Source organism: Salvelinus namaycush, unplaced genomic scaffold (genome assembly GCF_016432855.1).
Source record: "Salvelinus namaycush isolate Seneca unplaced genomic scaffold, SaNama_1.0 Scaffold360, whole genome shotgun sequence".
Taxonomy (NCBI): domain Eukaryota; kingdom Metazoa; phylum Chordata; class Actinopteri; order Salmoniformes; family Salmonidae; genus Salvelinus; species Salvelinus namaycush.
Genome location: NW_024060564.1, coordinates 125,001 through 151,908, shown reverse-complemented (window position 1 = coordinate 151,908; position 26,908 = coordinate 125,001).

Genomic DNA, 26,908 nt, shown 5'->3' with positions numbered 1-26,908 from the left:
AGTCCGTGATTTCCTGTAGACCCTGCCACATACAGTTGAAGTCGAAAGTTTACATACACTTAGGTTGGAGTCATTAAAACTCAAAACCACTCCACAAATTTCTTGTTAACAAACTATAGTTTTGGCAAGTCGGTTAGGACATCTACTGTGTGCATGACACAAGTAATTTTTACAACAATTGTTTACAGACATATTATTTCACTTATAATTCACTGTATCACAATTCCAGTGGGTCAGAAGTTTACATACACTAAGTTGACTGTGCCTTTAAACAGCTTGGAAAATTCCAGAAAATTATGTCATGGCTTTAGAAGCTTCTGAAAGGCTAATTGACATAATTTGAGTCAATTAGAGGTGTACCTGTGGATGTATTTCAAGGCCTACCTTCAAACTCAGTGCCTCTTTGCTTGACATCATGGGAAAATCAAAAGAAATCAGCCAAGACCTCAGAAAAAACATTGTAGACCTCCACAAGACTGGTTCATCCTTGGGAGCAATTTCCAAACGCCTGAAGGTACCACGTTCATCTGTACAAACAATAGTACGCATGTATAAACACCATGGGACCACGCAGCCGTCATACCGCTAAGGAAGGTGACGCGTTCTGTCTCCTAGAGATGAACGTACTTTGGTGCGAAAAGTGCAAATCAATCACAAAACAACAGCAAAGGATCTTATGAAGATGCTGGAGGAAACAGGTACAAAAGTATCTATATCCACAATAAAACGAGTCCTATATCGACATGACCTGAAAGACCGCTCAGCAAGGAAGAAGCCACTACTCAAAATAAAAAATGCCAGACTACGGTTTGCAACTGCACATGGGGACAAAGATCGTACTTTTTGTAGAAATTTCCTCTGGTCTGATGAAACAAAAATAGAACTGTTTGGCCATCGTTATGTTTGGAGGAAAATGGGGTAGGCTTGCAAGCCGAAGAACACCATCCCAACCGTGAAGCACGGGGGTGGCAGCATCATGCTGTGGGGGTGCTTTGCTGCAGGAGGGACTGGTGCACTTCACAAAATAGATGGCATCATGAGGCAGGAAAATTATGTGGATATATTGAAGCAACATCTCAAGACATCAGTCAGGAAGTTAAAGCTTGGTTGCAAATGGGTCTTCCAAATGGACAATGACCCTAAGCATGCTTCCAAAGTTGTGGCAAAATGGCTTAAGGACAACAAAGTCAAGGTATTGGAATGGCCATCACAAAGCCGTGACCTCAATCCTGTAGAAAACGTGTGGGCAGAACTGAAAAAGCGTGTGCGAGCAAGGAGGCCTACAAACCTGACTCAGTTACACCAGCTCTGTCAGGAGGAATGGGCCAAAATTCACCCAACTTATTGTGGGAAGCTTGTTGAAGGCTACCCGAAACGTTTGACCCAAGTTAAACAATTTAAAGGCAATGCTACCAAATACTAATTGAGTGTATGTAAACTTCTGACCCACTGGGAATGTGATAAAAGCTTTAATAAATCATTCTCTGTACTATTATTCTGACATTTCACATTCTTAAAATGAAGTGGAATTTTTACTCGGATTAAATGTCAGGAATTGTGAAAAACTGAGTTTAAATGTATTTGGCTAAGGTGTATGTAAACTTCAGACTTCAACTGTACATCTCGTGTCTTAGCCATTGAATTGCGACTCCACTTTGTCCCTGAACCGGCATTTCGCTTGTTTGATTGCCTTGCGGAGGGAATAACTACACTGTTTATATTCAGCCATATTCCCAGACCTCTTTCCCTGGTTAAATGCGGTGGTTCGCGCATTCAGTTTTGCGCGAATGCTGTCATCCATCCACGGTTTCTGGTTAGGGTAGGTTTTAATAGTCACAGTGGGTACAACATCTCCAATGCACTTCTTTATAAACTCACTCACCGAGTCAGCGTATAGATCGATGTTGTTATCTGAGGCTGACTGGAACACATCCCAGTCAGCGTGATCAAAACAATCTTGAAGCGTGGATTCCGATTGGTCAGACCAGCGTTGAATGGTTCTAGTCACTTGTAAATCCTGTTTGAGTTTCTGCCTATAAGACGGTAGGAGAAAGATGGCGTCGTGGTCGGATATGCCGAAGGGAGGGCGGGGCAGCGCTTTGTATGCATCGCGGAAGTTAAGAGTAGCAGTGATTGAGTGTATTACCCCTGCGCGTAGTACAATCAATATGCTGGAAGAATTTAGGTAGCCTTGTTCTCAAATTTGCTTTGTTAAAGTCCCCAGCTACAATAAATGCAGCCTCAGGATATATGGTTTCCAGTTTATATAGAGTCCAGTGAAGTTCCATGAGGGCCGTCTTGGTGTCTGTTTGAGGGGGAATGTACACAGCTGTGATGATAAATGACGATAATTCTCTTGGGAGGTAATATGGCCGGCATTGGATTGTAAGGAATTCTAGGTCGATTGTCCTTGGTGGTGGTCCAAACAGAGGAGCCGCTTCGGGAAAGTTGTATTTCTGGTCGTAATGTTAGTAAGTTGACTTCGCTCTTATATCCAATAGTTCTTCCCGGCTGTATGTAGTAAGACTTAAAATTTCCTGGGGTAACAATGTAAGAAATAATACATTAAAAAAACAAATAGTGCACAGTTTCCTAAGGACTCGAAGCGAAGGGCGGGGGTGATATAGTATAGTATCATTTAGTTTTTCAAAATGTCAAAATTCTGAAAATATTAATTAGGGTAATTTATGTTGTAAAAACGACTGCCATTTAAAGTGGCAGTACACCATCATTTAAAATATACTTAATTGTCTTGATAAAAATGCATTTAATTCACATCAAAAAGTGATTCTGAGAGACAACGACCAAAAATATGGCTTAGTTTTCTTTATCTAGAAGACAGCATTAGCATCACTGTTGGGAGTGGTAGGGGCTTTGGAAGCATGGTTTTAAATGCCAAAATCCTTTAAACAAATGGTAAAGCACCCAAAACACCTTAACAAGTTGCACATAAAGAATATTGGAGGATGTTATAGGAATTATGGAAATTGTAACATACTATTTTCAGTAGAATATGATTTTTTCCAAGATTACACACCAATAGAGCACTATGTGTACATTCCGAGGGCAGCTGTTCTACCAAGTATTTATACCACTGACAGACTTTATGAGCTGCTGGTTTCAGTACTACAGCTCTACCAAGTATTTATACCACTGACAGACTTTATGAGCTGCTGGTTTCAGTACTACAGCTCTACCAAGTATTTATACCACTGACAGACTTTATGAACAGCTGGTTTCAGTACTATAGCTCTACCAAGTATTTATACCACTGACAGACTTTATGAACAGCTGGTTTCAGTACTACAGCTCTACCAAGTATTTATATCACTGACAGACTTTATGAACAGCTGGTTTCAGTACTACAGCTCTACCAAGTATTTATATCACTGACAGACTTTATGAACAGCTGGTTTCAGTACTATAGCTCTACCAAGTATTTATATCACTGACAGACTTTATGAACAGCTGGTTTCAGTACTACAGCTCTACCAAGTATTTATACCACTGACAGACTTTATCTGGTTTCAGTACTACAGCTCTACCAAGTATTTATACCACTGACAGACTTTATGCACAGCTGGTTTCAGTACTACAGCTCTACCAAGTATTTATACCACTGACAGACTTTATGAACAGCTGGTTTCAGTACTACAGCTCTACCAAGTATTTATACCACTGACAGACTTTATCTGGTTTCAGTACTACAGCTCTACCAAGTATTTATACCACTGACAGACTTTATGAACAGCTGGTTTCAGTACTACAGCTCTACCAAGTATTTATACCACTGACAGACTTTATGAACAGCTGGTTTCAGTACTACAGCTCTACCTAATATTTATACCACTGACAGACTTTATGAACAGCTGGTTTCAGTACTACAGCTCTACCAAGTATTTATACCACTGACAGACTTTATCTGGTTTCAGTACTACAGCTCTACCAAGTATTTATACCACTGACAGACTTTATCTGGTTTCAGTACTACAGCTCTACCAAGTATTTATACCACTGACAGACTTTATCTGGTTTCAGTACTACAGCTCTACCAAGTATTTATACCACTGACAGACTTCATGAACAGCTGGTTTCAGTACTACAGCTCTACCAAGTATTTATACCACTGACAGACTTCATGAACAGCTGGTTTCAGTACTACAGCTCTACCAAGTATTTATACCACTGACAGACTTTATCTGGTTTCAGTACTACAGCTCTACCAAGTATTTATATCACTGACAGACGTTATCTGGTTTCAGTACTATAGCTCTACCAAGTATTTATATCACTGACAGACTTTATGAACAGCTGGTTTCAGTACTATAGCTCTACCAAGTATTTATATCACTGACAGACGTTATCTGGTTTCAGTACTATAGCTCTACCAAGTATTTATATCACTGACAGACTTTATCTGGTTTCAGTACTACAGCTCTACCAAGTATTTATATCACTGACAGACTTTATGAACAGCTGGTTTCAGTACTACAGCTCTACCAAGTATTTATATCACTGACAGACTTTATGAACAGCTGGTTTCAGTACTACAGCTCTACCAAGTATTTATACCACTGACAGACTTTATGAACAGCTGGTTTCAGTACTACAGCTCTACCAAGTATTTATATCACTGACAGACTTTATGAACAGCTGGTTTCAGTACTACAGCTCTACCAAGTATTTATATCACTGACAGACTTTATGAACAGCTGGTTTCAGTACTACAGCTCTACCAAGTATTTATACTACTGACAGACTTTATCTGGTTTCAGTACTATAGCTCTACCAAGTATTTATACCACTGACAGACTTTATGAACAGCTGGTTTCAGTACTACAGCTCTACCAAGTATTTATACCACTGACAGACTTTATGAACAGCTGGTTTCAGTACTACAGCTCTACCTAATATTTATACCACTGACAGACTTTATGAACAGCTGGTTTCAGTACTACAGCTCTACCAAGTATTTATACCACTGACAGACTTTATCTGGTTTCAGTACTACAGCTCTACCAAGTATTTATACCACTGACAGACTTTATGAGCTGCTGGTTTCAGTACTACAGCTCTACCAAGTATTTATACCACTGACAGACTTTATGAACAGCTGGTTTCAGTACTACAGAAACCAGCTTGTGACTCTACAAACTTGTTGGATGCATAATGTACTGTGTCATTTTGGAGTCACTTTTATCTCTGTTGGGCACAAAATAATCTGTGTTAGTAGAACAGGTTTGTGAACTCAGCCCCAGGACCAGCTGGATGAGGGGCCTCTTTTCTTTGCTCAGCTCTTGACATTACAGGGCTTGGTAATGATATGAAAGGAGGTCATTGTATTTTAAATGTTTCCAAAACTGAATTGCTAATTTTTGAGTTGTATTATTAGTGGATATTGTCCCAGTTCTGCCCTGCATGCAATGCATGTAGTTTTATCTCTCTCTCTCCCACCAGCCCCGCTCTCTCTATCCCTCTTCCCTCCCCCTCTCTCTATCTCTCTCTTTCTCTCCCCAACAGCCCCTCTCTCTGTCCCCCTCTCTCTGTCCCCCTCTCTCTATCTCTCTCTTTCTCTCCCCAACAGCCCCTCTCTCCCCACCAGCCCCTCTCTCCCCACCAGCCCCTCTCTCTGTCCCCCTTTCCTCCCCCTCTCTCTATCTCTCTCTTTCTCTCCCCACCAGCCCCTCTCTCCCCAACAGCCCCTCTAGCTGTCCCTCTTCCCTCCCCTATCTCTCTTTCTCTCCAACAGCCCCTCTCTCTGTCCCCCTTTCCCCCCTCTCTCTATCTCTCTCTTTCTCTCCCCACCAGCCCCTCTCTCTGTCCCCCTTTCCTCCCCCTCTCTCTATCTCTCTCCTCTCTCCCCACCAGCCCCTCTCTCCCCACCAGCCCCTCTCTCTGTCCCCCTTTCCTCCCGCTCTCTCAATCTCTCTCAATTCAATTCAATTTCAATTTAAGGAGCTTTATTGTCATGGGAAACACATGTTAACACTGCCAAAGCAAGTGAAATAGATAATAAAAAGTGAGAGAAAAAAACAATACGGGTGTCAAAAATAAACAACCCCCCTCTTCCCCCCCTCTCTCTCCCTCTTCATCTCTTTCATTAGCTTAGTTGTTTAGAGAATGCTAATCAGCTCTTTCAGTCTCCTGAAAGCTTCTCTGGACTAAGAAGGTATTTTCCTGTGTTTAGGCTGCTAAACACACCAGGGTTAGAGAGGGATAAAGAGAAGGGTAGGGGAGAGGAGGAGAGAGAAGGGGAGAGGAAGGGAGGAGGGGAGAGCAGTTAGAGAGGAGAGGGAGGGTGTGTCCTCCAGCTGTCCATTTCTCTAGGGATCAAGCAGGAAGTACTGTATATAGCCCTATTGCATCTTGGTCGATGGAGTTCTTCTGCACTGTACTCTACAGAGAATACAGCTTCATAAGGGTAGACTCCTGTCTTCTGGAATGATATGCACATTACAATTATTTATAATATACAGTATGTGTTGTGTATTGGGCTATTGGGAACTGGAGGTGTACCTGTAAATGTCTGGGTGATGGTGTTGGGCTATTGGGAACTGGTGATGTACTTGTAAATGTCTGGGTGATGGTGTTGGGCTATTGGGAACTGGAGGTGTACCTGTAAATGTCTGGGCGATGGTGTTGGGCTATTGGGAACTGGTGATGTACTTGTAAATGTCTGGGTGATGGTGTTGGGCTATTGGGAACTGGAGGTGTACTTGTAAATGTCTGGGTGATGGTGTTGGGCTATTGGGAACTGGAGGTGTACTTGTAAATGTCTGGGTGATGGTGTTGGGCTATTGGGAACTGGAGGTGTACTTGTAAATGTCTGGGTGATGGTGTTGGGCTATTGGGAACTGGAGGTGTACTTGTATATGTCTGGGTGATGGTGTTGGACTATTGGGAAATGGAGGTGTACTTGTAAATGTCTGGGTGATGGTGTTGGGCTATTGGGAACTGGTGATGTACTTGTAAATGTCTGGGTGATGGTGTTGGGCTATTGGGAACTGGTGATGTACTTGTAAATGTCTGGGTGATGGTGTTGGGCTATTGGGAACTGGGGGTGTACTTGTAAATGTCTGGGTGATGGTGTTGGGCTATTGGGAACTGGAGGTGTACTTGTAAATGTCTGGGTGATGGTGTAGGGCTATTGGGAACTGGAGGTGTACTTGTAAATGTCTGGGTGATGGTGTAGGGCTATTGGGAACTGGAGGTGTACTTGTAAATGTCTGGGTGATGGTGTTGGACTATTGGGAACTGGAGGTGTACCTGTAAATGTCTGGGTGATGGTGTAGGGCTATTGGGAACTGGAGGTGTACTTGTAAATGTCTGGGTGATGGTGTAGGGCTATTGGGAACTGGAGGTGTACTTGTAAATGTCTGGGTGATGGTGTAGGGCTATTGGGAACTGGAGGTGTACTTGTAAATGTCTGGGTGATGGTGTTGGACTATTGGGAACTGGAGGTGTACCTGTAAATGTCTGGGTGATGGTGTAGGGCTATTGGGAACTGGAGGTGTACTTGTAAATGTCTGGGTGATGGTGTAGGGCTATTGGGAACTGGAGGTGTACTTGTAAATGTCTGGGTGATGGTGTTGGGCTATTGGGAACTGGGGGTGTACCTGTAAATGTCTGGGTGATGGTGTAGGGCTATTGGGAACTGGAGGTGTACTTGTAAATGTCTGGGTGATGGTGTAGGGCTATTGGGAACTGGAGGTGTACTTGTAAATGTCTGGGTGATGGTGTTGGGCTATTGGGAACTGGTGATGTACTTGTAAATGTCTGGGTGATGGTGTTGGTTTGTTGGTGTGGAATGTACACGCCTGTGGGAAAGAATTTCCTCCTGTGAGGACAATCAACTCTATTCTATTTTTATTATATTCTATGTCCAGTTCCTCATGTAGAATCAAACGTTTATCCTATGGCAGAAACAGTTCCTCATGTAGAATCAGACGTTTATCCTATAGCAGAAACAGTTCCCCTACGCTGTAGCTATGTTATAATACCATTAGGCTGAACTGATTTAGGCCTATGCTTTGCTACGCTGCACTGATAATAGCCTAATAAACTATGTTGTAACACGGTTACATAGCCTACTGTTATATGCCTATGTTACAGGGGAGGGGACTGGTGTGGCCTCGGACTGGTAGCCCAACACATGGAGATAGTCAGAAAAGCCTAACTAATCGCCGTTATACAATTATACTGTATAGAATAGACAAGGCTGCACAATTTACAGAATAGGCCTATAAGCGCGTTTACGTCATTGACGTGGGAAAGGTTGGCGTCATATGTTTGCGGTTGCTGGTCCTATTTTCCCAGCCCGCTGCTGCGGCTCGCGCTGTGCTGCGTACCGAGGCAGGACAAAGACTGGCGACATCATCTACACATACAGGGATAACAGGAATACAATGATACTTTCTGTGTTTTCATAATCACTTCTATCGATGTTATATCTTCTAATCCCGTTACCAATCATAATAGATAAATAGCCTAGGCTATCTCTGTGCTGTTGAGCAATGAACGGTTATCCATCCAGCCGACCGCAGGCTAGACCAAACTCCTCTGGCGCTGAATGATCTCACTGAGGACAGGATGGGTACATGGTGATCCGTGATCGATAATGTAGCCTATGTGCTATCAGGTTGAGAGGGCTGATCACAACGTATCAGTTTAGCTCATCAGCATCAGTCCTTCGGTGAGAATAAGAGGAATCAAACCGCCGAATGCTCTGTGCATCCCTTACCTCTCATACGCTGCTCACTCGGTCATTACTCCATGATCGGCGAAATGTCACGGTTTACTCTGGTCACGTTTCCCTCAACGTTGCAGCTCGCACGAGAAGAAATAAATATAGAACCCTAGAAACCGCAGTAGCAGCAGCCCTTCCCGTTACCGGTTGTGCCTGGTGGAGGCAAGAGGGACACCCTCCGGTACTGATGCCATCGACGCGTCAATCCGATCCTTAAATCCGGAGGCGGATACAAAAAAAACGCGTCTGTTATGCAAAATAGAAGTTTTACCCTCAAAATCCGTTAACGCTCAAATAAGGGGCATCCGATACCTCTTCATTCAATATGCGTCCACTGTCACACAAAGCGTGATTTTCCTCTCTCGCTCTCTCTCGATTGCTCGCTCTCTCCTCCTTTCTCCTCCTCTCTCCTATTGGCCGTCCTCTCACGTGTACGTCGTGAACAACATTAGCCTGAGCAACAATTTGTGGAATCGGCGATTCGCCTTCAAAATAAAAGATCGTATTGAAACTGATGCAAACGGATGAAAATATTGGAATCCTGCCACAATTGCTCGAGAGCACGCAAAACAAGGTTAGAGTTTTGTTATATAAATACAAATAAATACAATAATTAGTCAATTTGACAAGAACAAAAACATGTGTTGAAATCGCATTGTGGATGTATAGACTTTAGGATTGCATTGTGGGCATAGTTATATTACAATGTACAGCCTTACCTATGGATCTGGGGTCCATGAAACGGTCTATGAGCCTACTCAGTGACACCCACAGAGCACACCTGTAAAGAGCTGTCATCGTCTTATTGCAGGACTTTAACTGTGCAAATCACCTTCCCAGGCAGTTTATTGTGCATATTGAACATTCATATTGTCATGTACAGCCTTTATGCACCTTTGTTTAGTCAGGGAGTCACCAGTGAAACCAGTGTGTCTTTTACAAGGGAGCCCTGCATGTACAATTTCATGAAATAGATTTAAAAAATAAAATATAAAACTACTAAAATACAGCACAACATACACGGCATAGACAGACATTAAAACACACAATATACACAAAACACAGTCACCTAAAACAAAACACATTCTTCATTATATAAAAAATCCTATGAAAAACAGCATCCAATGGGTTAAAAATAGAGGCAGCTCCACTTTGATAAACAGTTTCAGTGTAAATCAAGAACAGGTAGAAAGGTTGGCTGCACCATGAGCTTCCTGGTGACTAGAGAGAGGTCTGTTTCTGTAACAAAAAATAATAATAAAGCTCACTTTAAATCTTAGTTTCTTAACAAGCTCATTTGTATGTTTTTTTAAACGCAGGTACATAATGTGTTTTCTATACTTTTGTATATTTCTTAATAATAATGTTAGATTTTAGATGTGGGTTATTGAGCCAGAAATGAGGGGGGCAGCACACTTGAGCAGACCCGGCTCCAATTGGTCAGCCCCTGTGGATTTCTGGGTATCTACAGTATAGTAAGGAAGGACCTCTTTTTGACAGTTTCCCAGAATTTAGTCGGGTTCCTTTACAATCAGAATGAGTGGTTACATAATAATCAGATTTAGCCTTTTTGATCGTTCTTACACATTCCCAAGTTGCCTCAAAGCCTGTGTTCCTGGCCTTGACCCAGTCAATATTTCTCTTATTGAAAGACTTTGGATCATTCAGGAGTGGACCAGGCATTCCATTTACCTTTAACTCTCACTTTTTTTCCCTCTCACTCTAACTTTGAAGGGAGCGTGATTATCTACAATAGTATTAAAGACATTTAAAGAGCTCAAAGTTAAATCAGGTTCAGGGACAGATGAGATACAATCAGTCACTAAAATAAAGATCATGTGAAAAAGCCTGGTCACTGAAGTTTTAAAGTTCCTCTATGTGATGTCACAAGGCTTAGTGATGTCACAAGGCTTAGTGATGACACAAGGCTTAGTGATGACACAAGGCTTAGTGATGTCACAAGGCTTAGATTTATGCATTTTTCACATCTCTGACACAGACAACTGGGGAACGGTCACTTAAATCCGGTGGGAAAACCCCACTAGCAACATATTTATCTGGAGTATTTGTCAAAATAAGATCAATCATGGTAGATTTTGGCTGTGTACAGGCTCAGCTATCCGATGAGATACTAGGTTAAGCTCAGAGCAAATATCTTTCAGTGTATCTGACACTGGTGTCCTTCAATCAATATTTTAAAAAATCGGCCAGAATTAATAGATAGTTCAGATAGTTCAGGCAAGGGAATAAAACAAATATTGCTAGAACCTATTTCTTGAATTCTAAATATCAGACATTTGAAAGCTCTAGTTTTGACCTTCATAATACCTCTGATGGCAGTAACTTTACAAGCACTAATTATGGTCAATTTAGCCTAAGAATAGTATCTAGTTATGGCAAGGGGTGAAATAAGAAAAGCCAGTTATAATTGTAACGGTTTAGCAGATTATAAAAAAAGATCAGTCTTTACATGGCAAAAAGAAAAGGAATATAACATATACTGTTTACAGGAAACTCACTCTACATCCTTAGATGAAGTTGCGTGGAAAAAGGAATGGGGTGGTGAAATAATTTTCTGTCATGGACAAAGGAACTCAAAGGGTGTGATGATATTGATTAACAAAAAATTCGATGAATGAATGTGCAAATAATCAGGAATCATTCGCAAGGAGGGTGGATCCTTTTGAATATGAAAGTGGACGAAAAAGAGATTTCGCTCATTAATCTATATGGTCCAAATCAGGATGATCCACACTTCTTCGAAAACATTTATACCAATTTATTGAACTTACAGGCAACAAAGGATCTAATCATTATGGTAGGAGACTATAACACAGTGTTAAGTACCTCAATGGACCATAAAGGTAATCACTCTACAAACTATCATCACCGTGCCCTTAAGGAAATGACAAATATTATGGACACATTAGAAATAGTGGATATTTGGAGACTAAAAAACCCCGACCTAGTGAGATATACATGGAGGAGGTTTAATATCCCGACCTAGTGAGATATACATGGAGGAGGTTTAATACCCCGACCTAGTGAGATATACATGGAGGAGGTTTAATACCCCGACCTAGTGAGATATACATGGAGGAGGTTTAATACCCCGACCTAGTGAGATATACATGGAGGAGGTTTAATACCCCGACCTAGTGAGATATACATGGAGGAGGTTTAATACCCCGACCTAGTGAGATATACATGGAGGAGGTTTAATACCCCGACCTAGTGAGATATACATGGAGGAGGTTTAATACCCCGACCTAGTGAGATATACATGGAGGAGACTTAATCAAGCTAGTCGTCTTGACTACTTTCTTGTCTCTTCTCTCTTGCATCAAAGGTTATAAAAGTTTTAATAGGAGACAGAATGCGATCGGATAATCATCTAATTGGCCTTCACATAACTCTTATTGTTCACGTGTACGGAGATAATGGAAATTTAATCAAAGTTTACTGGAGGACAACCTCTTTTTAACTAAGACAAAATAATTTATATGTCACGAATCCCGCCGAAGATGGTGCCTCTTCCCGTTCGGGCGGCGCTCGGCGGTCGTCGTCGCCGGCCTACTAGCTGCCACCGATCCCCTTTTCTGTTTCATTTAGTTTTGTCTGATTTGTTGCACCTGTTTTGTGTTTAGGTTTATTGTGGGCTATTTAAACCCAGTTGGCCCGACGACTTTTGTGCGGGCTTGTTTTTCTGTTTGTGGTGTTTCGTTTATTCTTGTGGTGTCTGTTCCTATCCTGTTTAGTCCTGTTTGTTTGGACTGGGACTTTACGCGCCCTTGTGTGTGTGGCGTGACCGTCTCTCTGGTATATTGGATTATTAAAACCACGTCCGTTTTGAACTACCCTGCTCTCTGCGCCTGACTCCTTCACTCACCACTTATGGAAACCTGACATTATAACTGAATTTTTCCAGTATAATATAGGTTCAGAAAATCCCCTTATTGTTTGGGATACCTTTACATGTACCTTCAGAGGTCATTCACTTCAATATTCATCACTAATAAAAAAGCAGTTTCTGGCTAAAGAGACAAAACTAACAAGGGAAATCCATGAACTAATAGTACAGGTAGATGGCAATAAAAACAATACTACAGAGATACAAAATAAGAGGAAAAACAAAAAGAACTTGAGGAACTTATTCAAGAACAATCTAATGTAATCTATTACAAAAATAAAGCAAACTGGATGGAATATGGAGAAAAATGCACAAAATTCTTCCTGAATATCCAATACAGGAACGCTAACAAAAATAATTTGCAGAAACTCGTTACTGAAGACGGAGTCATCTATGATTATCCGAATGATATTTTAAAAGAGGAAGCTAATTATTTCAGGCAGATGTTCTCTTTTCCGTCTCATCCTCCCCACTGAATGAAGATTATGGTATGGAATTCTTTCCAAATAATATAAAAAATGGAAAATTAACAAATGTATCATTTGTGAAGATCAGTGTGAAGGCCAAATTACAGAGGAAGAACTTTTTGAGGCTATTAAATCCTTTCAGTCTGGAAAAACCCCAGGGCTTGATGGCATACCGGTAGAGGTATATCAAGTATTTTTTGATATGCTAAAAGCTCCTTTGTTAGATTGTTTTAACTACTCCTATAGAAATGGTAGTCTGTCAGGTACTCAGCAGGAAGGTCTGATTTCTCTATTATTAAAACAAGACCCAGATGGCAAATATAAAGACCCAGTCTATCTAAAAAACTGGAGGCCCCTTACACTTCAATGTTGTGATGCAAAAATACTAGCAAAATGCATAGCACTCAGAATTAAAAGGGTTTTACAAGGTATTGTTCATCCTGATCAGACAGGTTTTTTACATGGACGATACATTGGAGATATTATACGACAACTACTACAAATAATAGAACATCATGAAACATAAGAAGCCAGGAATGGTATTTATAGCGGATTTTGAAAAGGCATTTGATAAAGTAAGACTGGATTTTATTTATAAATCCCTGGATTTTTTCGATTTCAGTAATTTTCTTATAAAATGGGTAAAAATAATGTGTAGCAACCCCAGGTGTAAAATAGTAAATAACAGTTACTTCTCAGAGTTTTGAATTGTCAAGAGGAGTTAAACAAGGGTGTCCGCTGTCACCATATCTATTCGTTATGGCCATCGAAATGCTAGCTATTAAAATCAGATCCAATAACAACATTAGATCATTATAAATCCAAGGCTTAAAAACAAAGGTGTCCATGTATGCCGATGACTCAAGTTTTATATTAAGTCCACAAGCTAGATCCCTGCAATGTCTCATTAAAGATCTAGATAACTTTTCTGTACTCTCTGGACTAAAACCTAATTATTATAAGTGTACAATATTGCATATTGGATCCTTAAAAAATACAACTTTTACATTACCCTGCAGCTTACCTATAAAATGGGCTGATGGTGAAGTAGACATACTCGGTATTCATATCACAAAAGATATAAATAAGCTCTCCACAATGAATTTCAATAGAAAACTTGTAAAAATAGACAAGATCCTGCAACCATGGAGAGGTAAATACCTGTCTATTTATGGAAAAATTGCCCTGATTAACTCCTTGGTCATACCTCAGTTTACTCACTTACTTATGGTGCTGCCTACTCCTGATGATTCGTTTTTTCAAATCATATGAGCAAAAAATATTTTGCTTTATCTGGGACGCTAAACCATACAAAATAAAACGAGCATATCTATATAATGAATATGAATTGGGTGGGTTGAGATTATTAAATATAAAAGCACTGAACGTCTCTCTGAAAGCTTCACTCGTTCAAAAGTTTTATTTGAACCCTAAATGGTTCTCAAGTAGATTACTAAGAAAAGCTCATCCATTGTTTAAAAATGCCCTTTTTTCCTTTGTGCAGATTGCCATGTCTCATTTTTGATTAATTGAAAATGATACTTTTTTCAAAGTATCTCTCTTTTTCAAACAAGCATTGCAGAGCTGGCTACAATTTTGTCGTGTCTTTGCTATCGTTAAATTGAAGACGTATAGTTTTTATCATAGATTCCTGTAATTAGGGATTACGCGATCACTTGAGTAATAACGTAATTAATTAACTATGAATTCGAGGGCACCAGGGAAAGTTATTAGATTACAAAGTTATAATTTCCCAATATAACCTTTCAGATATGTTCATATCTGATCAATAGTCTTCTAATTAACTTTTTATGCCTGCAGGGGCAGTATTGAGTAGCTCTGGTAAAAGGTGCCCATTTCAAACGGCCTCGTACTCAATTCTTGCTCGTACAATATGCATATTATTATTACTATTGGATAGAAAACACTCTCTAGTTTCTAAAACCGTTTGAATTATATCTGTGAGTGAAACAGAACTCATTCTGCAGCAAACTTCCTGACAGGAAGTGGAAAGTCTGAAATTGAGGCTCTGTTCCAGGGGCTGCCTATTAAAGCCCTTGTTATTTATTAGTTTAGATGCACTTCATACGTCTTCCACTAGATGTCGACAAGGAGTGAGAGAAGAAATGGACTGTGTAACTTGATCTGGACTCGAATTACAGCTCATGGAATGACGTGTCCTCCATTTCCTGTTTTCAGGAAGGCGCGAAGAGGGACATGGATTTGCCTTTTGAAACGCTGTCGTTATAGGCGACTACTATCTCCGGCTTTGATTTTATTTGATACATGTGACCATATCATCGTAAAGTATGTTTTTTCAATATAGTTTAATCAGATTATTGAAATTTTTTAGGGAGTTTTGCCGTGTTCCGTTCTCTGACTTTGTTGACGATGGAGAGATCCGTGCCACTTGGCTAGTGTGCTTGCTAATTCAAGAGGGAAAATGGACGTTCTAAATCCAAACAACGATTGTTCTGGACAAAGGACCCCTTGTCCAACATTCTGATGGAAGATCAGCAAAAGTAAGAAACATTTTATGATGCTATTTCATATATCTGTCGTAGATGTGAACTAGTCGTCGGCGCCCAAGTTTTGGGTACTCTAGCTATACCGAAGCTGGATGTCGTAATGAAGTTATTTTTTAGAATTCTAACACGGCGATTTCATTAAGAACTAATGGATCTATCATTTCCTATACAACATGTATTTTTTAGTTATGTTTATGAATAGCTATTTGGTCAGAATATGTGTGTCAGAAAAAGTGTCAGAAAAATATCCGGACGTTGTGGGAAAAGTATCTAAGTTAGCACAATGTATAACCACTGATTTCAGCTCTAAATATGCACATTTTCGAACAAAACATAAGTGTATGTATAACCTGATGTTATAGGACTGTCATCTGATGAAGAATATCAAGGTTAGTCAAAAATTATATATCTTTTACTGGTTTGTTACGATCGCTAACTTTTACTGCTGGGAAATGGCTTGTGTTTCTGGCTATTGTGGTAAGCTAATATAACGCTATATTGTGTTTTCGCTGTAAAACACTTAATAAATCGGAAATATTGGCTGGAATCACAAGATGCCTGTCTTTCATTTGCTGTACACTATGTATTTTTCAGAAATGTTTTATGATGAGTAATTAGGTATTTGACGTTGGTGTCTGTAATTATTCTGTCTGCTTTCGGTGCAATTTCTGATTGTAGCTGCAATGTAAACTATGATTTATACCTGAAATATGCACATTTTTCGAACAAAACATAGATTTATTGTATAACATGTTATAAGACTGTCATCTGATGAAGTTGTTTCTTGGTTAGTTTGGTTGGTTCTTGGTTAGTTAGGTTGGCTTTGTGCATGCTACCTGTGCTGTGAAAAATGTCTGTCCTTTTTTGTATTTGGTGGTGAGCTAACATAAATATACGTGCTGTTTTCGCTGTAAAACATTTTAAAAATCGGACATGTTGGCTGGATTCACAAGATGTGTACCTTTCATTTGCTGTATTGGACTTGTTAATGTGTGAAAGTTAAATATTTAAAAAAAATATCTTTTGAATTTCGCGCCCTGCACTTGAGCTGGCTGTTGTCATATTGTGGGCGGCCTCGGGCTTGCAGCCATAAGAAGTTAATGATTTATTTACTCTACCTCACGTTAGTCTCATTCCAAACGTCGTAAATTGTTGATTATCTGCACGAACCCAGTCTTCACTATGAGTCATCCATACATCAATTGTCTTAAATCATTTATTTATTACTAACTAATTAATTCACAGAAATGCATAAACAAACAAACAAACAAGCTTAAAATAGTTACATGAAATGATGGGAGCAATATGCCCTAGTGGGCTGAACCGGCATGGCGGCTGTTAGACAAAGGGAAAATGGCGTTCGACTAAGAATTCACTACAGAGTCCATAATTATAACAATTGACATGCTAATCCTTACACATGAACGCTCACTCATTCGGGAACAATTGCAATCAATATATATACACTGCTCAAAAAAATAAAGGGAACACTTAAACAACACAATGTAACTCCAAGTCAATCACACTTCTGTGAAATCAAACTGTCCACTTAGGAAGCAACACTGATTGACAATAAATTTCACATGCTGTTGTGCAAATGGAATAGACAAAAGGTGGAAATTATAGGCAATTAGCAAGACACCCCCAAAAAAGGAGTGATTCTGCAGGTGGGGACCACAGACCACTTCTCAGTTCCTATGCTTCCTGGCTGATGTTTTGGTCACTTTTGAATGCTGGCGGTGCTCTCACTCTAGTGGTAGCATGAGACGGAGTCTACAACCCACACAAGTGGCTCAGGTAGAGCAGTTCATCCAGGATGGCACATCAATGCGAGCTGTGGCAAAAAGGTTTGCTGTGTCTGTCAGCGTAGTGTCCATAGCATGGAGGCGCTACCAGGAGACAGGCCAGTACATCAGGAGACGTGGAGGAGGCCGTAGGAGGGCAACAACCCAGCAGCAGGACCGCTACCTCCGCCTTTGTGCAAGGAGGTGCACTGCCAGCGCCCTGCAAAATGACCTCCAGCAGGCCACAAATGTGCATGTGTCTGCTCAAACGGTCAGAAACAGACTCCATGAGGGTGGTATGAGGGCCCGACGTCCACAGGTGGGGGTTGTGCTTACAGCCCAACACCGTGCAGGACGTTTGGCATTTGCCAGAGAACACCAAGATTGGCAAATTCGTCACTGGCACCCTGTGCTCTTCACAGATGAAAGCAGGTTCACACTGAGCACATGAGCACATGTGACAGACGTGACAGAGTCTGGAGACGCCGTGGAGAACGTTCTGCTGCCTGCAACATCCTCCAGCATGACCGGTTTGGCGATGGGTCAGTCATGGTGTGGGGTGGCATTTCTTTGTGGGGCCGCACAGCCCTCCATGTGCTCGCCAGAGGTAGCCTAACTGCCAATAGGTACCGAGATGAGATCCTCAGACCCCTTGTGAGACCATATGCTGACACATGCACATTTGTGGCCTGCTGGAGGTCATTTTGCAGGGCTCTGGCAGTGCACCTCCTTGCACAAAGGCGGAGGTAGCGGTCCTGCTGCTGGGTTGTTGCCCTCCTACGGCTCCTCCACGTCTCCTGATGTACTGGCCTGTCTCCTGGTAGCGCCTCCATGCTCTGGACACTACGCTGACAGACACAGCAAACCTTTTTGCCACAGCTCGCATTGATGTGCCATCCTGGATGAACTGCTCTACCTGAGCCACTTGTGTGGGTTGTAGACTCCGTCTCATGCTACCACTAGAGTGAGAGCACCGCCAGCATTCAAAAGTGACCAAAACATCAGCCAGGAAGCATAGGAACTGAGAAGTGGTCTGTGGTCACCACCTGCAGAATCACTCCTTTTTGGGGGGTGTCTTACTAATTGCCTATAATTTCCACCTTTTGTCTATTCCATTTGCACAACAGCATGTGAAATTTATTGTCAATCAGTGTTGCTTCCTAAGTGGACAGTTTGATTTCACAGAAGTGTGATTGACTTGGAGTTACATTGTGTTGTTTAAGTGTTCCCTTTATTTTTTTGAGCAGTGTATATTTACGCTCGGTGTGTTGTCTTGATCGTTGGAGAGAAGTTCGTTTTGTTGGAGTTCCTTCTGTCGTAGTTATTGTGGAGAGTTCAGAGTGACATTCGTTATAGAATGGATGTTTCGGCGGTTGTCTTTCTTCGCGTCCAATGATACCGAATTCCTAGCTGCAGACTAGTAGTCAATATCAAAACGTGTTGTGGAGAGTTCAGAGTGACATTCGTTATAGAATGGATGTTTCGGCAGTTGTCTTTCTTCGCGTCCAATGATACCGAATTCCTAGCTGCAGACTAGTAGTCAATATCAAAACGTGTTATTATTAGTATAAGAGTTTTAACCACGTGGTATGGTTAAAGATTCAGCAATGTTACATTAACCTTCGTTCTCCCCATTGAGGATAAACATGGTCTGAATGGTAATTTCTTAGAGTTGGCTTTTATTCAGATAGCAGAGAGGGGTGGTCCCATGGTCTCTGACCCAACTGGCTCAGGGCGGTCCTTGGATTTAGTTCAAATACAACAGGGATTTGTATTTTCCTTCATTAAACAGTTCAAAATCATATTACACAATTATACAAACAGTATCATGCTCACTCATTCATTTTATACAACAAACAGGTGTAAACCTCATATCTGAGGTTATTATATAAACAGCGGTATGGTAATGTGGTCCCACAGTCTCTCCTGAGTTTCCCACATGGGGACAAATGGACATGTTAATAGCTAGGATCTTCACCGATCTTTCCTACTTTTGCAGGAACATGAAATATGTTCGTACCTCAAGTTCTGTGAGGTGGAAGAGAATTCCTTTGTCCTGAAAGTTTACCCTCTGTCTATAATACTGTTGGCCATGAGGAGATTCTCAGGAATTTACGACATCTCTCTGTGATCACCGCAGGGGTTGTGGTAGGAAAGGGAGAGGCAGGGAGAGGGGGATGGGGTTTGCACTACCCAAGCAGGCGACGTCATGACAATTTCATCCCCCTGAAAATATAGAACAAATATTATGGCTGAACTCAAATGTGCTGTTTGATAAAATACCTGTATTTACGGGAAAGATGTTTGAAAGGGGTATTTTGTTCTTAAATAATATTGTAAATTGGAATGGAAGAGTTATGTCCTTCATGGAGTTATCAGAATTGTACGGAAAGGTCTGCTCAATCCAAGAGTACAACCAATTGATTACAGCATTGCCCCGAAAATGGAGGAGGCGGGTGGCAGCGGGAGGAGGTAGGGAACTGGTCTGTCTGCCCAATATAAAGGATCAAACTGGAGGAGGAAGGGAACTGGTCTGTCTGCCCAATATAAAGGATCAAACTGGAGGAGGTAGGGAACTGGTCTGTCTGCCCAATATAAAGGATCAAACTGGAGGAGGAAGGGAACTGGTCTGTCTGCCCAATATAAAGGATCAAACTGGAGGAGGTAGGGAACTGGTCTGTCTGCCCAATATAAAGGATCAAACTGGAGGAGGTAGGGAACTGGTCTGTCTGCCCAATATAAAGGATCAAACTGGAGGAGGTAGGGAACTGGTCTGTCTGCCCAATATAAAGGATCAAACTGGAGGAGGTAGGGAACTGGTCTGTCTGCCCAATATAAAGGATCAAAACTGGCGGAGGATTTTTTTTTGCATAAATAGGAAAGTATACCAGTTTCATTTGAGGACCAGGATGTTGACAACTGGGCCATACAGATTTCAAAATAGTTGTGAAGAGATTTTTGATGTACCGATTCCCTTGTACAGGGTGTATGAGTTGATATATAAAACAACGCAAGATTTACGACTTCGTGCTTTTAGGCTAAAAGTTTTATATAGAATTCTTGCCACCAACAAAATGTTGAATATTTGGGGCATAAAATCAACGAAGCTCTGCAGATTTTGTTCTGAGGATACAGAATCAATAGACCATTTATTTTGGTATTGCCCTCAGGTAGCCTGTTTCTGGTCTCAGGTTCAGGAATTTCTGAAAATGCATACCATTGATCTAAAATTGACCCTAGAAATAGTACTGTTAGGAGATCTGGAGAGTCAATTACTAATATACTAATACTCTTAGTAAAAGTATTTAACTTCAACTCGCAATCTGTGGATTCTATTCGATTAGATAGATTGAAATTGTACATTAAACATCACAGCATAGTTGAAAGATATGTGTTGCGTAGAAACCCGAAGTGGGTGGCCAGCAGAGATAGATGGGATGGGCTGAGGGAAGCTGAGGGTTGAGATGTGGAATTGGAGACAAGTGGGAGTGGAGTTGCTGTGTGAAAGATAGAATGATGATCAAAGATAGAAGTAAAAAAGTGGGGGAAAAAGTCTAAATAAAACATAATAGAAAGTACATTTGAATGACACTAGGTGGCAGTGTTTTTACAACTAATGCTGGTTTGCCTGAGGCTGATGCCGTGCAGGTGTTTGTACACATGCATATACACACACTCTCATTCAAATAAACACATACAAGAACACACACATACATGGAATAGTGCCAGACATGCACACAGACATATACAGTTGGCATTGCTGTTATGATTTTAGTTGTTCTTGATGTCCTTGGTTTTAAATGTATTATTATTATTATTTATTTATTTCATTGTTGTTTGCTGTTTTCTGTCTTTTCCTTTTTCTCTTTAGTTCTCTTGGTTGTTGGTGCATTGGGGGGTTCTTGAGGGTGGGGATTGGAATTAATCGTATTTTTTATTTGATTTTTATTCCTGGGGGGGGACTGTGGGAGGGGTCTCGATTGGTTGAGGGACAGCTATTGGGGAACTGTGGGGGGATCGTGGAGGGTTCGGGTTCACGTTTTTTGGCCTGGTGGTAGATCGGTCAACATGCCCTTGAGCAGGGCATTGACCCTGGATGCTTCTGTGTGTCTCTCTGAATGGGAATCTGTTGGATGACTGGTATGATGTGGTTTTTGAGCGGCTTCACTGCAAGTATATTGTATGTTTTGAATATTCAATAAATAATAAAAAATAAAATAATAATAAAATAAATAAATAGTTTAGATGTAGCATACTTAGAAAGCGATTCAGATCATTTGTTAAGAGCACATGAGGGAGCAGAGGGAGGGTGATACAGTCCTACTGGTGTCATCTGGTTATTATGACCCAAGAACCACATTAACAATGAGACAGTCTAACTGCTGGGGGACTGAGGTAGCGTGAGATACAGAAACATTTCAATGGTCCTTTGTAACTATGACAACAACCCCACCTCTGACAATTCTGTCTGACCTGTAAGCATTATAACCGGACAGAGACACATCAGAGTCCAGCACAGAATGACTCAACCAAGTTTCAGAAACTACCGAATGTCCACGTTGGATTAAGGAGCCAGAATTTCAATCAGATCCATGTTTGAAATCAAACTTCTGGTATTTAGATTAAACTTCTACTTCATCACAATCCCGGATCCGGGAGCACCCCCATCAGTAAAAAAGCTGACTAGCATAGCCTAGCATAGCGTCACAAGTAAATACTAGCATCTAAATATCATTAAATCACAAGTCCAAGACACCAGATGAAAGATGAAAGATACACATCTTGTGAATCCAGCCATCATTTCTGATTTTTAAAATGTTTTACAGGGAAGACACAATATGTAAATCTATTAGCTAACCACGATAGCAAAAGACACAACTTTTTTTACTCCACCATTTTTTTCCTGCATAGGTAGCTATCACAATTTCGACCAAATAAAGATATAAATAGCCACTAACCAAGAAACAACTTCATCAGATGACAGTCTGATAACATATTTATTGTATAGCATATGTTTTGTTAGAAAAATGTGCATATTTCAGGTATAAATCATAGTTTACCATTGCAGCCACCATCACAACTCTCACCAAAGCAACTAGAATAACTACAGAGACCATTGTGTATTACCTAAATACGCATCATAAAACATTTCTGAAAAATACACAGCGTACAGCAAATGAAAGACAAAGATCTTGTGAATCCAGCCAATATTTCAGATTTTTTAAGTGTTTTACAGCGAAAACACAATATAGCATTATATTAGCTTACTACAATAGCCAACCACACAACAGCATTGATTCAGGCCAACAATAGCGATAACGAATAAACCAGCAAAGGATATAAATTTTTTCACTAACCTTCTCAAACTTCTTCAGATGACAGTCCTATAACATCATATTACACAATACATATAGAGTTTGTTCGAAAATGTGCATATTTAGCGGCACAAATCGTGGTTATACAATGAGAAAAGTAGCCAAGCTGCCAACAATATGTCGGGAGAAATCTTGGGAGAGGCACCTAATCTAATCAGTAACTAATCCTAAACTTGACTAAAAAATACAGGTTGGACAGCAAATGAAAGATACATTAGTTCTTAATGCAATCGCTGTGTTAGATTTTTAAAATTAACGTTACTACGACATACAGCGTGCGTTAAAGCGAGACCGCACCGAAATTAATGGCGGAATATGAGTTTAACATTTTTCAACAGAACAACGAATTAACTTCATAAATAGTTCTTACTTTTTGATGTGCTTCCATCAGAATCTTGGGCAAGTTGTCCTTTGTCCAAAAGAATCGTTGCTCGGTTGTAGAATGTAGTCTTCAACGTTGGAATTAGCAGTAAACATTAGCCATGTGGCAAAGACGTTTCCAACTCACTATAACGCAGCACTAATAAATATCTGAAAATCGCAATATACTGATATAAACTGATATAACTCGGTTTAAAATAACAACATTATGATGTCTTTAACACCTATATCGAATAAAAACAGAGCCGGATATATCTAAGGGCTATAACGGGAGCTTTCTAGAACGACATCCAGAGGTCCTTTTTGCGTCATGGCGAAGAGAAGAAAGGAAGGACCCCACGTTGCCAGCCCATTTATAAGCTCTCAGATCTGCCCAGCAACTCCAGTTCAATTCTCACTATTCGCTGACATCCAGGGGAAGGCGTATGCAGTGCATCTCAACCAATAGAAGACAGGCAAATTAATAAACCGACCTCAGAACAGCCAGCAGAATTCAGCATTCTCACATCCTCATAGGAAAATTGCTCCAACTCGAGTTCTGTATAATTCAAACGGTTTTAGAAACTAGAGAGTGTTTTCTATCCAATAGTAATAATAATATGCATATTGTACGAGCAAGAATTGAGTACGAGGCAGTTTAATTTGGGAACGAAATTATTACAAAGTGCAAACAGCACCCCCTATTGAGAAAAGGTTATTAACTAATCCAAGACCGCAGATGGAGTCTCTAATACAAGCCTGCTATGATCAGTAGGTAACTCCAGACCGCAGATGGAGTCTCTAATACAAACCTGCTATGATCAATAGGTAACCCCAGACAGCGGATGGAGTGTCTAATACAAACCTGCTATGATCAGTAGGTAACCCCAGATGGAGTCTCTAATACAAGCCTGTTATGATCAGTAGGTAACCCCAGATGGAGTCTCTAATACAAGCCTGCTATGATCAGTAGGTAACCCCAGATGGAGTCTCTAATACAAGCCTGCTATGATCAGTAGGTAACCCCAGATGGAGTCTCTAATACAAGCCTGCTATGATCAGTAGGTAACCACATATTTGAACATATTGGTTCAAGATTGAACTGTACCGTTGGCCGATGCCTTGAGTGACGACTTGGGTTAAAACAAGAGTCAATGAGGGTTACCTGGTGCAGCCTTGCAGTGTGATGACAAAACAAGATGTGATATTTCGGCCTAAAGGCCGAGACAATAAGAAGACGCATTGGCAGAATAAATTCAACCATACATTTGTTTCATCACCAAACCGGAGAGCGACATCTGTCCGGTGAAGTCCACAAAGCATATTGCATGTAACAAACTGTTACATGACCGACAGACCAGTCCCATTTAAAGAGGAGAGGAATGTACAATACGGCAAACCTAGCAAACAAGGCATTTGTGGTTAGGACATTCGTGGTTAAGACATTCGCGGTAAGGACATTTGCGGTTAGGACTTTACTGTTAAATGTTTACTTTCAAGTCCTTTCCCAACAATGCAGAGTTATAAAGTAAGATGAGCCAATAAGAGACAAGACGTGTGTTCACAGTGAGCCGAGGTCAAAGGTTACAGAGTATATCTATAGAGTAGATATGTCTTCTAGAGTAGATCTATCTTCCAGAGTAGATCTATAGTAGATCTATCTTCCAGAGTAGATCCTATAGAGTAGATCTATAGAGTAGATCTATCTTCCAGAGTAGATCTATAGTAGATCTATCTTCCAGAGTAGATCTAAAGAGTAGATCTATCTTCCAGAGTAGATCTATAGTAGATCTATCTTCCAGAGTAGATCCTATAGAGTAGATCCTATAGAGTAGATCTATCTTCCAGAGTAGATCCTATAGAGTATATAGAGCCTGGTTAAGTGTTCCTCATTCAGAACTAGAGCCTGGTTAAGTGTTCCTCATTCAGAGCCTGGTTTAGTGTTCCTCATTCAGAACTAGAGCCTGGTTTAGTGTTCCTCATTCAGGACTAGAGCCTGGTTAAGTGTTCCTCATTCAGAACATGAGCCTGGTTAAGTGTTTCTCATTCAGGACTATAGCCTGGTTAAGTGTTCCTCATTCAGAACTAGAGCCTGGTTAAGTGTTTCTCATACAGAACTAGAGCCTGGTTAAGTGTTCCTCATTCAGAACATGAGCCTGGTTAAGTGTTTCTCATTCAGGACTAGAGCCTGGTTAAGTGTTCCTCATTCAGAACCAGAGCCTGGTTAAGTGTTCCTCATTCAGAACTAGAGCCTGGTTAAGTGTTCCTCATTCAGAACTAGAGCCTGGTTAAGTGTTCCTCATTCAGAACTAGAGCCTGGTTAAGTGTTCCTCATTCAGAACTAGAGCCTGGTTTAGTGTTCCTCATTCAGAACTAGAGCCTGGTTAAGTGTTCCTCATTCAGGACTAGAGCCTGGTTAAGTGTTCCTCATTCAGAACTAGAGCCTGGTTAAGTGTTCCTCATTCAGAACTAGAGCCTGGTTAAGTGTTCCTCATTCAGAACTAGAGCCTGGTTAAGTGTTCCTCATTCAGAACTAGAGCCTGGTTTAGTGTTCCTCATTCAGAACTAGAGCCTGGTTAAGTGTTCCTCATTCAGAACTAGAGCCTGGTTTAGTGTTCCTCATTCAGAACTAGAGCCTGGTTAAGTGTTCCTCATTCAGGACTAGAGCCTGGTTAAGTGTTCCTCATTCAGAACTAGAGCCTGGTTAAGTGTTCCTCATTCAGAACTAGAGCCTGGTTAAGTGTTCCTCATTCAGAACTAGAGCCTGTTTAAGTGTTCCTCATTCAGAACTAGAGCCTGGTTAAGTGTTCCTCATTCAGAACTAGAGCCTGGTTAAGTGTTCCTCATTCAGAGCCTGGTTTAGTGTTCCTCATTCAGAGCCTGGTTTAGTGTTCCTCATTCAGAACTAGAGCCTGGTTAAGTTTTCCTCATTCAGAACTAGAGCCTGTTTAAGTGTTCCTCATTCAGAACTAGAGCCTGGTTAAGTGTTCCTCATTCAGAACTAGAGCCTGGTTAAGTGTTCCTCATTCAGAACTAGAGCCTGGTTAAGTGTTCCTCATTCAGAACTAGAGGCTGGTTAAGTGTTCCTCATTCAGAACTAGAGGCTGGTTAAGTGTTCCTTATTCAGAACTAGAGCCTGGTTAAGTGTTCCTCATTCAGAGCCTGGTTTAGTGTTCCTCATTCAGAACTAGAGCCTGGTTTAGTGTTCCTTATTCAGGACTAGAGCCTGGTTTAGTGTTCCTCATTCAGAACTAGAGCCTGGTTAAGTGTTCCTCATTCAGAGCCTGGTTAAGTGTTCCTCATTCAGAACTAGAGCCTGGTTTAGTGTTCCTCATTCAGAACTAGAGCCTGTTTAAGTGTTCCTCATTCAGAGCCTGGTTTAGTGTTCCTCATTCAGAGCCTGGTTAAGTGTTCCTCATTCAGAACTAGAGCCTGGTTAAGTGTTCCTCATTCAGAACTAGAGCCTGGTTAAGTGTTCCTCATTCAGAACTAGAGCCTGGTTAAGTGTTCCTCATTCAGAACCAGAGCCTGGTTAAGTGTTCCTCATTCAGAACCAGAGCCTAGTTAAGTGTTCCTCATTCAGAACTAGAGCCTGGTTTAGTGTTCCTCATTCAGAACTAGAGCCTGGTTTAGTGTTCCTTATTCAGAACTAGAGCCTGGTTAAGTGTTCCTCATTCAGAGCCTGGTTTAGTGTTCCTCATTCAGAACTAGAGCCTGGTTTAGTGTTCCTTATTCAGA